The sequence below is a fragment of the Tamandua tetradactyla genome, chromosome 18, assembly GCF_023851605.1.
Source record: "Tamandua tetradactyla isolate mTamTet1 chromosome 18, mTamTet1.pri, whole genome shotgun sequence".
NCBI classification, from domain to species: domain Eukaryota; kingdom Metazoa; phylum Chordata; class Mammalia; order Pilosa; family Myrmecophagidae; genus Tamandua; species Tamandua tetradactyla.
Window position 1 is genome coordinate 28,358,885 of NC_135344.1, and position 16,980 is coordinate 28,375,864.

Here is a 16,980-nt window from a genome sequence, read left to right on the forward strand (position 1 = left end):
CCTGATTTCCTTTTGTTCTTTATCCATTTTTCCCTTTAGCTCTTTGGACTATTTTTTTAGAAGTCTGTCTGGAATGTCCCAAGTCTGGTCCTCCTCATTGATAGTTTCTAGTGCATTAATCTGTTTTGCCTGAGCCATGGTTTCCTATTTCTTTCCATATTTCATACTCTTTTGTTGAGAACTGGACTGTTAAAATTTAAGGTATTATTGCTATAATTTAGACTTTGAGGTGTCTGTTCCTTAAGCTTGTATCTAGCTAGTGTTATGACAGAGCTTTCTTTGAATGCCAGGAGCTAACAAAATAAGAAAAAATGAAAACACTTTACCCAGTCTTTGCATATTGATTTGTACAAGTGCTTTTCTTCAGAGCTTATTCATACACTAAGTTTAGAGAACAGCTCCAAGCCAAAGCATAGGGGCCTCCCTGATCCATCCTGCACATGAATCTTGGCCTGAGCATGCACATGTGGCCCTAAGAATTTCCCCATTGACAAAGTCCTTAATGTCCCCACTTCCTTAGGAAATAATCCTCTTATGTCTCACAGCTAGCAATCTTTTGCCCCAGACAACATGACTTGACTGCTCTCCCACAGCATCTGTAGGAGAGCTTGGTGAACTGCCTTCTATACTCGGGGCAAGATCTGGGATGACAAGTCTTTCAGGTCATCACCAGCAAGATTGAGCCAGATATTCATGTTCCCAGCACAAGGATTGCTGTGCTCCCTACAGAAGACCTGGGATCAGAGATGCACACTGAGACCATGCACTGGCTCCCTGCTGAGCTGGTGAGGGGAAAGGAGGGGCCAGCCAGGGTGCCATGAGATCCTACTGCTTTAAGTAGCCTTTTTTCTTGATTTGGTATTTACCCTCTTACTGCAGTGTTTTAAGTATTTTCTCAAGCTTTGAGAAAGATGTTTCTGCCAGTTCTTATTAGTTGTTCAAAGTTTCTGGTGGGGTACAGAATCCTGAAGCATTTCACTTCACAAAGTCAGTTGAAGCTTGGCTTACTCCTTTTAACTTTTAATTTTTAAATAATTTCAGACATATAGAAAAGTTATGAAAATGCTAAAAAGAATGCTTATATAACTTTTACCCTGTTTCATCAATTTTTAACATTTTGTACATACATACTTTTTTTTTTTCTGAACTACTTAGTAGTCAGTTCCATACACTGGGACATTCATTCCTTAACATTTCATATTGTATTTCCTAAACCCTATCACTCTTTTGGCATATAATTCTGCAGCTACAAACATTTTTTACTGCAATCTTAGCATCAAGTTTATATCCTTTCGTAATCGTCACTCCTTCCAACATGGTGCATTTATATGTTTTTCATGTTAATTACTTTCATATGTTTCTAGTCTATGAGCTTTTGTGATAATTTTCACCTAGCTAAGTAATGAGTGTTTCCCAACTCCCCATCTTTCCTCATAGCTTTGTTCCCCAGCTGCCCTTATAGCTTATCTCTACTTTTCTGGGAAGGAGGGGCCATAACTGAATCACAACTTTGCTCCTCACTGTGACCTCAAATCTACCAACCCATAGCTCTGCTGTTATCTTTGAATCCCTTATAATTTCCCCCATATGCATGTCACCATAGAGCACTAGTTATTTCTATTACTTATATTTCTCTTATTTACCTTTAACTTGAGTTTAGTGTGGTTTGATTAACTAAAGGAAGTATCATTTATAGAAGTAATTTGTGCATATAATCAATGATTCCATTCAAGTATACTTCCTTCTGCATGTCCTTCCATGGTTTACATAGGAATTGGGTGGGGTCAGAAGGCCTCAGTTCATGTCTCGGTTCTGCCATTTAACAGTAGTTAATCTTTGCCAAACCATCTAATCTCTTTCAATCTTCATTATCACATCTAAAATGATAACCAACCTGTTATTTATCCTTTAAAGACCTACATTGGCTACTTCAGGGATTCTCGTGAGGATAAAATGATAAAGTACACATGTGGAAGAGCTTTATAAGAAAGTCAGAGTATTAAGAATCAGCAGATATTCAAATATCCAGTGTATGGAAGGGACCGTCAAGATTATCTGGCCCAATTGGGTCATTTTACAGATAAGGAAATGGATAACCAGAAAGAATAAGTAACTTGTTTGTGGCTACTGAACTGCTTGGCAGAATCAATTTCCTGGTTCCTAAATTGTTGTGTTTTTTTTAACCCCAGCAAACTGTCTTCCTTGACAGCATCTACTGCTCAAGTTACTCAAATTTATCCTCCCCTCATCATGATTTCATATTGTGAATAGAACAACCACAAGAGCCAATGCCAATATTTTTAAAGCATTAACTGGGCTGAGTATAAATAAATATACAAGTTAAGAAAGTGCTAGACAACTTAAAGAAAATACCCAAGGATTATGGGTGCTTAGAGTTGTATTTGACATTATTTGAAATATGTGTCAGGAAATCATTGTTGTGCACTGAGTTACAGGTTTTGCATAAGCATCCACCACTAAAGTCTATATTATGCTTATATAGATTTGCCTTCAGTTCAAGGGCAATGAATAGCCAACAGAAGCTAATAATCTTATCATTTTTCATCTGATTTCATCACAAGATGCTACCATACTGTAATAAGTGTTTCAGTTTGCTAAAGCTGCCAGAAAGCAATATACCAGAAGTGGATTGGCTTTTATAAAGGTGATTTATTAAGTTACAAGTTTAAGGTTCTAAGGCCATGAAAATGTCCAAATTAAGGCAGTAACAAGAGGATACCTTCTCAGAGGAAGGCAGCTGGCATCCAGGGCTTCTCTGTCACATGGGAAGGCACATGGTAACATCTGCTGCCCTTCTCTCCTGGCCTCTAGTTTCAAATGGCTCTAAGTGTCCATGGGTCCTCACTTAGCTTCTCTGGGGCAAACTCTGGATTTCATCCCTTAACATCTCTAAATATCTGTATTCTGATTTCATTTTTTTGCTCTCCATGTCAGCTCTCCCAGCATCTCCAAACATCTGTGTCTGTCAGCTCTAAGATCTTTCTTTCTCTGTAAGCTCTTTTAAGGACTCCAGTAAACTGATTAGGACCCACCTTGAATGGGCAGAGCCACAACTCCATGGAAGTAACTTAATCAAAAGGTCACACCCACAGTTGGGTGTGCCACATCACCATGGAAGCAAACTTATCAAAAAGTTCTTACTCCAAAAATGGGTCTGCCCCCCACAAAGATTGCATTTGAATTAAAATAACATGGCTTTTCTGGGTAAATAACAGCTTCAAATTGGCACAAGTTCATAGTAGAATGGTCCTGCCTAGAGCCCATTCGATGTTGATCAGAAAATTTAGACTTGGAATTATCGAAGAGGCTAGTGGCATAATGTTTAGTTGAAATAGGCAACAAATAATTCATCTATAGTGTTGGATATTGGAAGAATACCCTCCTGCTGCTTGGGTTGAATCTATTCTGATCCACTTTAGTGGAATCTCACTGATGAAATTTAAGAAGGTAAGAAGGAGGACAAGGCTTGGGGCTCACAAATCTAAGATTTTTTTTTAACTGTTCTATTATAAGTCTATACTCTGTATCCTTTTTAAGTCAAACTTTTTATTCAAACGTATTACATAAGTAAGTGTAACTGGTCCAATCATAGAAAAGACAGCAAACTATAAATATTTTTGGTAAATGTAAATAGAACAATTACAGATAGAGCTGAGAAGGCTTCCAAAATTTCGGGCAGCATGTTTCCATATCTTACATACAGAGTTATTCCACTGCCCTCAGTGAAGGTTTGAATGGCTAGACTTAGGGTTGTACACACACACACACACACACACACACACATATTTTTTGTATGCTGTATGGTGGGGGTCACATTTTATTCTTTCTTCATGTGACTATCCCATTATTGCAGCACCATTTGTTGAATTCTTTTCTTTTGTGGGGAGATGGAGAAGTGCATGGGCCAGGAATCAAACAGGGCCAGGTTTCCCGCATGGCTGGCAAGAATTCTACCACTGAACTTGCACCCCTTATATACATATTTTTGTAGGTACTAAATTTATAATATAACTGAAAATTATTGGCCTTTTCTAAGTTTGTACCTCCAGCTGGCTCACTAATCATGGAACTTAAAACATGAAAAGGGTAAGTCAATTTTAGGTTGTTGTTGATCAGTTTTTAGATATCTGAGGCAAATTTCAAGAAATAATTAATAGAATTTGAAAGGCCATGATTTTCAATCATGTCATTTTAATATCTTCTTTTTTCATTTCATTTTTTTTTTACCAAATATGAAAGCAATATGATAATCTTTCATCAATTATGGGGGTTATATTCCTAAGAACTACTGTGGTCTGAAAAACCGCTATTGTTAATTAAGGTTATGATGGCAAAGGAAATACAGTGCTGGGAGAAAAACACAAGCCATAAAAATATGTGTTTGAAGGGATGGGATAGGAAATGAGGAGTTAATGCTTAAGTTGTACAGTGTTTCTATTCAGATTGCTTGTAAAATTTGGTTGATGTATGATGGTGATGGCACATATATATATGTGAAAGTGATAAATAAGGGAAATTTTAGGTTGTATATGTTACTACAACAAAAATATTCAAAAACAACAACATAGGACTGTACAACACAAACAGTGAACCCTACTGCAAATGATAGACTATAATTAATAGTGCTATTGCAAAAATGTTCTTTCATGAATTGTAACAAATTTACCACATTAATGCAAGCTGTTAGTAATAGGGTGGTATATGGAAACTCTCTATTTTATGCATGATTCTTCGGTCAGCCTACAACTTCTCTAATAAAAATCTGTGTATGTGTGTGTTAGTTACTCTGTAAATAAAAATTCTAGAAGGTATCTGCTTTCCAAACAAGACAGATTTGCCAGCATTTAATACTTGCTCCAATAGTCACCCTTCTCCTGAGTCACCTTTATCAACTATTCAGAAAAAATTGCTGAGGTAGGTTCACATGTTAGCATCATGTTATTAGACTGTAAATCTATTTAATGCTTTTGACTCAGCCCTATCTATCTTAAAATTTACTGTTTCTTTTACTTACGCTTTTTTTTTTTTTTTCAAGTCTCAGCAAATGTGGGTGTAACACCTTGCCTTTTTACAAGGTCTCTCAATACTTAAGTACTGTAGGGGAGACAAGGGAATCTGGTCTTGAAGGCATATGGGGACTGGGTGGGGCATTAAACAAAGCTCTTTGTGAACCATAGCATGCCTATGTCCTCTAAACTCAGCAATGCATCCAGGAAAGGAATAAAATGGAACCATATTTTATCAAGCAACAAATTAATCACAGCTTTTTTTCTTTTCTTTTCTTTTTTTGACTCTCAAAGTCCAATGCTCAAAGTCCCCAGAGATTCTACTAATTCAGAAATATACCCAAGGAAGCAGAAGGTGTCTTGATTCTTAACTTTAATAGTAGTAAAACTAGTTTGGGAGGAAAAATGGTTATTCCTTTTCCCCACCTCATTCATGGCCTTCCCAGCCGCGAAGTGAAGACAAACAGCTCTAGGTGAAGTGCCAACCTGACTTTTCTTACGCTCTGAACCAGCGTAAAAAGCTGGTTCAGAGAGAACAGAGGCCTGTCAGGGCCTGCGGGAGGCTTTCCACATCAGTCAGTTTACTGAGGAGAACCTGGAAGCCCAGGGAGCCTGCAGTGCCTGCAGGGAGGTGGGCCAGGAAGGACTGAAAAGGCTGGGCTCTGGTGCCCTGGGCCTCATCTGGTCTTATGATTGTCAGGCTCGCCTTGTTTCACTTAATAAATAAATACCTGTTCTTGCTTACGAATGAAGCAAAGAAAGGATGGAGATGGGGGGAAGGAGAGACAGTAAATACAGTGCCCTTGGTAAAGTGGAGCAAAAGTCCTCTTCATTACTATGAAATTAAAGAGCACGGGTTTCAAGCTTCCATGATCCCATTCCCACAACAGTTGGAGAAAAGAAAACTATTATTGTTTTAGATGTGATCCCATCTTTTTATCTGCATTTTGTCTTCAAAGAATATTGATTTCCAATTATGCATACAGCACAGCTGTTTAAGATTAATAGTAAGGAGATATCAGTTGATATAGAGTCTAAAATATTTACCTTAAGGATGGTAGTGAGCAGAGAGAGATGAATTGTTTTCTTTTAATTAATCTCTCTTGTTTGAAATAAATAATACTGATTCTAAGGGTGAAAATATAAATGTTTTTTCTAGCTTTCTACCAGTATTACCTAATTTTGTTTAATGATACATGTAGAGAAAACATTTCCATTTAAGTTGAAATGTTCTTCCTAAGACAAAAAAAACAAACAAACAAACAAAAAAAAAACACAGGAACACATCATCCCATTTCTCATTGATGCCATAGAGGTTTTCAGCAATCCTACATCAGTTCTGATGCCCACGTCTGCAATAATACCTATGGCAAGATATGTGAAATAAAGAGGGCATCTGATTGTAACTGAATGCTTTAACAGATAGCACATGTCCTGGCAGGAAGGCTATAAGAATAGAAGTAGAGTGTATCCAACATAATAGGTAATGATCAAGCAGCCTGGAATAGATTCTTGTTTTATGGAGAGCAAAGTAGCAGTCCCCTTGAATTTGTTTGAGATCAAATGGCTGACTTATCCTTTTTTGGCCAAAACTTTCAATGTAAGGAAATGGATTTTTTGAATGCCAAGTCTTTCCTAGACATATTCTTTAAAAACACATTTGAAAACTCAGTGAGAAAATGTGAAAACTATTTGTGCAGTCACTCTACAATAAAAGATACACAAATGGCCAATAAGCACATGAAAACATGCTTAATATCATTAGTCATCAGGGAAATGTAGCTTAAAACCACAATGAGATACCATTATACACCCACTGGAAAAGTTTTTTTAAAAATTGACTATACCAAATGTAGATTAAGATATAGAGCAAGTTGAATCTTCATACAGTTCTGGTGGGGATGCAAAGTGATGCAGTAAGCTTATAAAGCAATATGGCAGTTTCTTAAAAAGTCAAATATATACCAACTATAAACCATGCCTAGGTATTTACCCAAGAGATATATATGAAAATATATTCCCATATTAAGACTTGAATGTGAATATTCATAGTTGGTTTATTAACTATAAAAAATTGGAGTCAATTCAAATGTTCTTCAGTAGGTGAATAGATTAAAAATTGTGGTATGCCCATATAACGGACTACTACTCAGCAGTAAAAAGGAATAAACAATTGATATCTTCCACAACATGAACTAATTTAAAAATAATTAGCTGAGTGAAAGAAGTCAGACAAAAAAATGAGCATATAGCATATGATCCCATTTATATAAAAATCCAGCAATTTTTAGCTAATCTATAATAACAGAAAGCAGTGGTTCTCTGGAACAGGTGGAGGGAGGGAAGGATTATAAGGGGGCAGAAGAAAACTTTTGAGGCTGATGAAAATGTCCATTATCTTGTTTGTGGTGTTCATATAAGCTGTAACTGATCAAACTGTACTCTTTAAATGTGTGTGGTTTGGTGTAATTCAATTATACCACAGTACACTTGGGAGAAGGAAAAAACACACACATTGAGAAACTGAACACTTTAGGATGTTTAGATTTAGGTCCTCTTCTGGCCCCATTATAGGAGAGAAATATTGGTCACTTAGGAACCATATACCAAGGAATCTACTATGTTTGCAAAATAGTATCATGGCCCTTTGGCAGCGTATAGTTAACTAAACCTGTGCTGCGAGATGCAAGGCCCGGCCTTGTCTGATAAAATGTATATAGACAGATCTTGATGGTAAAGAAGACTTACTTATTTAGATATATGGTTTAGCCCCATAGGATGAGTTATTGTATATCATTGTAGGGGAGTATGAACAGGTTCTTAATTGGATATGGCACTTCCTTAGCTGGAAGAGTTGATGTCAGTAGTCCTGTTATCAGACTGGGAAGATTTATACAAATAAAAAAGTTACATAACAGCTCCATAGGTCCCATCAAAGGAAGAATTGAATTTAACTATGACTTGATGAGCCTCCTGAATTTTCCAGATTCATTTACTAGCTGTTGGTCCAGCTTTCCTGCAGCAATTATTTTCAAAATCTTTTTGAGGCTTTCAAACTTTTTAAAAGCAACAGACCCCTTTAATCATGCAAAATCTCATTCATGACACCCACCTCAACCCCCGCCCCCACCAAAGATGAAAGCAGAATCTTATGACCATGTATTTATTTCATGTTTACATTTTCAGTTCTTATGAGGAAAATGTGACTAGAGTACAATGACTACATTTTGCCATATAGGCTTGGTGGATAATTGCTGCTCATATTAGCTTCAACATCCATTTCTATATCTTGTTTGGATTGCAGAGTCTTCAGAAACTCCAGATTCATACAAATAAGCTGTTTCAACTGGTATTTAAAAAAAATCACTGCCCATTCAAAACTGAGTTTACTCTCCAATTAAACTGATCCAGAAGTTTGAAAAAAATGGTAGCATCTAATGGTCTGCAACTAATTTGAATCACTAATAATATCCAATGCCTTGATCCCATTCTTCATATAGAAGTCAGGGAAGAAGTACCCTGTTAAATTTATCTGCTGTGAAAGTATCACAACTCAATGTGCTGTGCATTCAATGGTTATTGCACAATTTTTACTTGATACTAAGCACACAGAAAGAAGATGTACCCAAGCCCAGCCTGACATTTCACAATGGTGCTCACGTGTTGTTACAAGTGTTCTTACTTGTACAATTTTACTTGATCAGGCAAGCAAAAACCTAAATTAAAATTGAGGTGAGAAAAAAGGTGAGTCAGAACAGAGTGACAAATTCAGTAACCAGTGAAGCAATATAAGAGGTTGAAGAATATTAATTCAGATGGCAGAAAAGCTTTCAAATACAATTCTAAGATCCTCCTCAATGACTTATACCTTTGGATAGTCCCCTTCATTTGAGCGTGGATGAAGCCTTTAAATTGACTTTAACCAATAGAATATAGCAAAGAGAAGGGATATCAATCCCATGTTATGTGACATTGTTATGAGGAGGTGAGGGGACTTTGCTGCTGGAATTAAGGTCCCTGGTTGGTTGACTTTAAGCCAATCAAAAGGGAGATTATCCTAGGTGGGTCTGACTTAATCAGGTGACTTCTTTAAAAAAGAGTCTAGACAGCAGAGACAGAAGTCAGAGACAGAAGTCAGACACAGAAGTCAGAGGCTTTGCTTCTGGTCTTAAAGAAACAAGCTGCCACAAATTCTATAGCTGCTAGGGAATGAATTATACTAACATCCACATAATCTTAAAAGAGGATCCTGAGCCTGAGATGAGATCCTAGCTGCAGTCAATACCCTGAATACAGATATGAGCAGAGGACAGACCTCTGAGCCACAGAAACTACATGATGATACGTGTGTGCTGGTTTAAGCTGCTTAAAATTGTGGTCAGGTGTTATACAGCAATAGAAAACTAATGCACATGGCTTATTTCCTGGACTTTGCAAAAAATAATGCAGCAACTGAAAATGGCCTCCAATGAATTTAAATTTGATTTATTATTATTATGTTTTATTATTATAGCTTTTAAAATTTTAGAATTTTTTGCCATACCATTAATGGGATTTGACAATTAGATGGTAGTAATAAATTTCTTCATTTTGATGGTTGCATTGTAGCTATGGAGTAAAAAACCCCTGTTTGTAAGAATTGCGCAATGAAAGTATTTGGGGAAATAAGAGAGCCTATCAGCAAATTACTTTTGAGTGGTGAGAAAAAAGATTTTATTGCAACTTTTCTAGAAGTTTGACATTGTTTTAAAATAAAAAGTGAACAGAAAACCACAAAATTGAATTTTAAAAAAAATTATGCATTTTGGGACCCCCTACATTACTTCCCATAGAACAGTTTTAAGTTTGTTTTACCTTTTCTCCAAAATTAACACAATGGCCAATAAAACCATCTCTTGTCTATATGAGAATTTTAAAATCTTCTGTCCATCTCAAAAACTGTAACATTTATCATTTTTCTTATTTGTGGCTTCACTAATCACAGTGTTCTACCTTTGTGATAGATTGTGATTTGCATATCACAGACGGAAAGTTTGCAGATGATATTTGCTAAAATAGGTATAAATTTCTTTTTACATAATTTTATGTACCTACTAATTCTCCATTTCTCTCTAAAACAGCATCTAATTTGTTTTTTTTCCCTTATGCATCCTCAAACGCTATTTATTTTTCAGAATCAGTTCATTACAGTATTCTACAAGTTGTGGTGGCTAACAGCAAGGGTGTATTTCATAATAGAGCATAACTGAAAGAGTCCATGTTTTAAAATCACATGGACCTGGGCACAGATTCCAGCTGTGTTATTTAGCAGTAATTTTTTTTTTTTTTGCCTGGGCAGGCACCGTTTTTTGTTGTTGTTGTTGTTTTGTTTTTATTAGCAGTAAATTTTGATAGCAAATTTAAACTCTCAATGCCTTGGTTTCCTTATCTGTAAACTGGAGAGAATATCTACTTTGCTTGGCGTTATGACAATTAGCTATTATGCATTTGAAGTGCCCAGCAGACAGGCAGGCATCTCAGAGGCACTCATGAAAAAGTGGTAATTATCCTGAATAAGGTTAGGTTGAGAGTGAAAGTAGCAAAAAGAAAGGCACATTAAAAATGTTTTAATTAATATATTTTTTACCAAAGAAATACATGTATTTGATTCAAAAAGTTAAATGCTACTAAGGCGTATATAAAGAAACTATGCAGTCCTCTGTACCATCTCATTCTCTTCTTCAATCCCACTGTATTTTTTTCCAGCTGCTTCCTCGAGTAACAATTCACTTTCCATTGCCTGCAATTCTGAAATCCAAAACTCTCTGAACATCAAAGTTCTATTGTTACTCACTTGGCTGCAAACCCAACCTGACTTGATATGAGGCTAATTATTTTTCTAGCTTGGTGGTGATATTCACACATTTTGTGGTTATAAATATCAATGTGCTATATAGGGTACTGATATATAGTTGATGCCCTACATTGGTTTTTGAAAATCAAAAATATTCTGAATCCCCAAACATACCAGTCTCAATTGCTCAGGTAAGGGATTCTAGATCTGGAGTAAACTCCTTATTTAGTAATGATAAGCACATAATGAAATGTCTTAATTTATTGATTTTGAACATTACCTGTTAACTCCTTTTATAGTTAGAGAAGGATTTCACTCTTTTGTACAACTTGCTTCACCCATTCTCTTGTTCCACCATATAATTTTTTGTTAAATCAATAAAATATTATTACTTATTACATAATATCACAGTATGACCATGATTATATTTCCCTTCTTGCACAACTTGCTTTTCCTAAAGTTAATGATTACCTCGTTTAATTTTTTTTTTCAGGGTTCTATGTAATTATCACTGATTTTTTTTTTCCCACACCCTCCAAATGCTTTTTTTTTTTTTTTGCACGGACAGGCATGGGGAATCCAAATGCTTTTAAATAAAACTTTCTGCATAGGCATCAGTTTCAGCATCAGATGACCTTTTTTCAGATATGCCTCCTGTGTCCTCTGTCCTCTTCTTCCAACCTGGACCCTTGTTTTCAGGCACACAACTTACCTTATGAGCTCCTTACTCTATCACCCTGTGGATTCTCTTGCGTCTCTCCTGTTTTGGAGTCCATTTTACCTGGATTTCTTGTCTTCCTCAATCTCCTTTTACTTCCTTATTCTGGTGAAAACACTCTTCAGCAGCTTGGGAAAGAGTGCTTGGGATATACATTTTGAGAACTGCTTAGCAGTTCTGAAAATGTTTATTGACTCCTATAGAATTCTAGTTTGGATAAAGTATAAAATATTTTTTAAAGGCATTGTTTCTTTGCCTTGTAGCTTTCAATGTTGTGGTTGAGAAGTTCACTGGTATTCTTACTGCCAGTCTTTGGATGTGAATTTTCTTCATTCTGGAAGCTTTTAGTAACTTTCTTTCATCTATAATATTCTGAAATCTCATAATGCTGTATCTAGGGGTTCGTTTGTGTTGTTCTTTATTTTCCTGGGGTCTCATTAGTCCTTTCAGTCTGGAGACTCATACTCTGGGAAATGTCTTGAATTATTACTTTGATAATTTGCACTTTTCCTGTTTGTTTCTGGAACTGTCAGGTGTTGGAACATCTTGTTTGATTACCTTTTTTTTAAAAAATCATTTTCTAGGAGAGTTTTCATAACTTAATTTTCCAACACTTCTATATTTGAATATCATCTTGTTTTTCTTGAACATTTGAATATAGTAATTGCTCTTTGAGTACAGCAACACATTTTAAAAAACTTCTTCAGTTCCTTTCTTGTCTTTGATTCTTCCAAATGTAGCTTTATCTTTGTTTTTTGATCTGCTTTTCCATGTTATATGCTTTCCTCAAATGTCTGGACATCACAGGCTATCCATGTGCAAGAGTTAAGCACGAGAAACTTATTTGGAAGCTCCGTGTCCATGGGCAGGGCCTGTCTACTGATGAGCCCTGCCCCAGGGACATCTATCTGGTGGTGTACTGACCTTTGCACCTGAAGACTCCTATAAATCAGTATCTGGAAGTCTTTCTTAGGGACTTAATTATGTTTGTAAAGAGGAATCCTCCAGGCCTTTTCCTGAAGGTAATATCAACATGCTGTTGACGTTTGGATGGGTAGAGGGCTGGTGGTCTTTTGATCCGGGGTACTGCAGAGTTTCACATTCTCCTTCTGGGCTTGCTCTGGTACTGTCTGCTCTGTCTGGGGTCCCCAGTTCTCTGGTTCTCCCCAAATTAAAATATTTTATTGCCTGCAAAGATAATTCTTGTGGACAGATACTTTTTTAAAAAGAAAAAAAAAAAACCTTATTGTCTTTGAAATAGGGTTTGGGGCGTCATTAGAGATAAGCATATTTTAGACTTGGTTAATTCAAAGGAAATTTTCTACTTCTCTAGTTCATGAGAAAAAGCTTTCTGGAGCAGGAAAGCTTTTAAGAATGTTTGAAGGAATGAAGAAATGGCAAAACACAGGAAGTAGGGCATTTATGTACCCAGAAGATGATTTGGGGAAAAACACTGAAGACTCCTGTGAGAAAAAGCTATGTTACATAAAAAATGGAAGAAATAGGATAGGAGTAAAGGTGATTAGGCCAGCCTGGTAAAGGATATAAAACGTAATTGGTTGAAGGACATTAGCTAATAGGTACAGTGAGAAGGCACTGTAAGGACATAAGAATGAGATGGCCTGGTCAACATGATAGAGAAATCATCTCAGAAGTGAGTTAGAACAGGCCATTGGTACTGAGAAGTCTAATAATGATATTATAGTGTTAGTTTTAGGAAGAAAAGACAAAGCAGCCTGGGCAAGGTGCTTTGTTTCTGTGCCACATGAAAATGACATGTGGCATGATCTGCCTTCTAGTTTAGGGAGACAGGACCAAAACCAAAGTACCAATGAAAGAAGGGAATATCAAAATTTGACATCCTGATTTTTTTTTTTTTTAACATGGGCAGGCACCGGGAATCGAACCGGGTCCTCTGGCATGGCAGGCAAGCATTCTTGCCTGCTGAGCCACCGTGGCCCGACATCCTGATTTTAATCTGCATTATTTTTCCAATCCAGTTATCTCAGTAGGGCACATGCAAAATGTTTCACCTTTACCTCCCCAAATTCAGGTGCATCTTGAATGATTAAACAGCTTAAGCCCTAAAATGCTATTTCTCAGCAAAGAAAGTCGCACATTCTCACGGTGCTCACAAGAGGCTGACATTTCAAAGCACATTCATAGATCATTCCCTTATCTCAACTGTTTCATGATAAATCAAACTTAGGCAAAAATTAGACATGAATAAAACTATATTTCTTTCAGATCACATCAAATTGACTTTCTTTGTGCTCCTTCCACCCCTACAATATATATCGCACTGCAATGTCAAAACTTGCTTCACTTTACTGAAATATAATGGCAGTATCTTGCTTTTCTGTCTTATTAAGCCATTCAGATCTTATCATCTGGTTATTATCATTTAAAAAATATTTTTATTGACACATCTTTACACACATACAGTCCATACATGGTGTACAAAATGGCTCACAATATCATCATATAGTTGTGTATTCATCACCATGATAATTTTTTAGAATATTTGCATTACTCCAGAAAAAGAAATAAAAAGAGAAAAGAAAAAATTCATACATCCTATACCCCTTACCCTCTCAGTGACCACTAATATTTCCATTTACACAGTTTATTTTAACCCTTATGCCCCCTATTATTTATTTTTTATCCATATTTTTTAATCTCATCTGTCTATACCCTGGATAAAACGAGAATCAGACACAAGGTTCTCACAATCCCACAGTCACACTGTAAAATTCATATCTTTATACAATCATCTTCAAGAATCAAGGCTACTGAAACACAGCTCAACAGTTTCAGGTACTTCCCTGTAGCCACTCCACTATACCATAAACTAAAAGGGGTTATCTATATAATGTATAACAATAACCTCCAGGATAACCTCTCAACTCTGTTTGAAATCTCTCAGCCACTGAAACTTTTTCTCATTTCTCTCCTCCCCCTTTTGGTCAAGAAGGCTTTCTCAATCCCATGATGCTGGGTCCTGGCAAATCTGGGATTTGTCCAGTGTTTCTGTCCTGGGAATTCTGTCCAATGTTGCCAGGGAGATTTACACACCTGAGAGTCAAGCTCTACATAGTGGGGATCCCACATGTTCTTAATTGGCTATGTTATAAAGCTTAAGAATAAAGGCCTGGCCCCGGGAGTGGAGGGAGAAAGACTTGTACAGTACAGTCCTGTTGAGTACGTTAGTCTATTTAATTCTGGGGTTCCATAGCAAGACCATTGAGCTTTCACATTATGTTATGCCCTCTGTACTCCTTTGTTCATGATAAAGGAGTTATTTTGACTCTCTCTTATTCTTTGTCTTGTTTCTTAATTAGATTCACTACTCAGATGGGATAGACAGGTTCTAGTCTTTGGGCCCCCATAGGAACTCAACAAGAACTAATGAGTGTGAATCACACTACCAAAGAAGAGCACATAGAGTGAGAAGGCAAGGCATGTAAAGATGGAACCTCAAGGAAATGCCATCATCTGACTATCTAAGAAGGAAGGAATACCAAAGACCCTGGAAATTAATAGAGAGAGATAGTAGGAGGATCAGAAGAGCATGATGTCTTATAAACCAAGGAAGGAAAGAATTTCAAGAAGTACAGGGACAACAGAGACAGACATTAATTTCTTAGAAATCTCATTGCCTAAGAAGTATTTGTGAAAGCATGGATTATATATCACTGTTTCTCAAACTTGAGAAAGGTAAATATTCTTTTTATGGAAGAAAAATCATTGAGTGTTGACAAATAATATTTCTGATGATAAACCAAACATGTAAAAATAAAACTAATTTTAGAATTCTCATGCTTGTGGCTGTTTTGTAATTATAAAAATAACAAATTTTTAAGTTAAATATAAGTAAAATTATCATATGAATAATTGTCTATTTAGCATTAATTTTCTATTAGAATGATCTACTCTACCTCCCCAAACCAAATAACTGATCCCAAAGTGAATATGGCACAAGTTGCCATGAGTCAGATATTTAGGATTTTGGCCCTTGTTCTTCAGGTAACTCAATCCACCCCACCCCTTTCCTCTGATTCAAAAACTTTCATTTGATGTGCCATGATGTGATTTGGTCTTCATATATACAATCTCATCATTCAGATCTTTGAGTTGGCATCTGTTCCTTTATCGTTAGTCAGTGTTACTCAAAGGAACACTGCTTGTTACCAACTAGGTAAAACCTGGGCATCAAAATTAAATGGTTTATGCAGGCAGTCCATTATATGCTTATGTTAGAACTTAAAAAAATAAGAATCATATTATTGAAATGAAAATTTTCAAGTTTAAATGCTGTGGTAGAGAATTGGCAAATTGAGTACATCTGTGTCTCTGTAGAAACATTGATCTAACTTCTCTTTCCCCTTACCCATTACACTATGCAGAGAAGAGGACAGTTGCTATGGATTGATCAAGTTCAAAGATAATTTATTGGACCTTACTCTCTGGAGCTGGAGCTTTCACTGTGTCAGGCAAGGGGGGAAAATGAGAGTTCCCAAAATGAGAGGTGGGCACTTGGAATGCTTTTCCTTCCATAAGGGAATAGAAGGGAAAAACTGTTTTAAAACCTGTTTTAATTTATTTGTTCAAAAGATATCTAATGAACCCTTTCTTTGTGTCAGGTATAGGAATAGGCATTGATATGCAATTGCAAAAATGAAGATCAGCTAATAGGCTGGCAAGGGAAAAAAAGACAAGTAACTACAATAAAGTATAATGAATGGAAGGGGGAAATACCTAACGGTATTGTGGCACAGGCCACACAGTCCAAGGAAAGTGTTGAGGTTGGGCATGGTTGATGTCCAGAAAGGCTCTTTGAAGGAAGTGATATCTAAAGTGAGATTTAAGAGCTAAGAAGGGATTAGCCAATGAAATGTGCTGGGGTCTGGGTGTAAAGAGAGGAGCTTTTCCCAACCTGAGGTAACAGCAAGTACAAGGGTGAAGAACCAGAGAAAGTAGGGCAGTTTGTAAACAGCTAAGCAGACAAAGCTCTAAGCTTAGATTCCAGAGACTTGGGTCTATATAACTCTGGCACCTGTGAGACTTGTGTGAGACGATGGGAAACTGTCCATCACTTTGGTAATTTTCTTTCAGAGTCATGATTCTAAAGGGAGAGAGGAAAGGAATAGCAGGCTTGGGTAGAGTGAGGAAAGGCAAGGTATTTTCTGGTTTTCTCTGTTCCCTTCTTTCCTTCTCTTGTCAATGATAGTTAGAGTAAGCCCTCATTTCTAATGGACCTGTATGCTGGTGTTTTGCAGCCAGAATTAAGGTTGTTGAGTGGTATTTTAGGGCTCTGAAATCTAAAGATAATTTTCTCTCCACTGGTAGCATTGTGGTTTTTTAAATTTGGGTGGTGGTGGTGGTTAAATCAAATAAACATC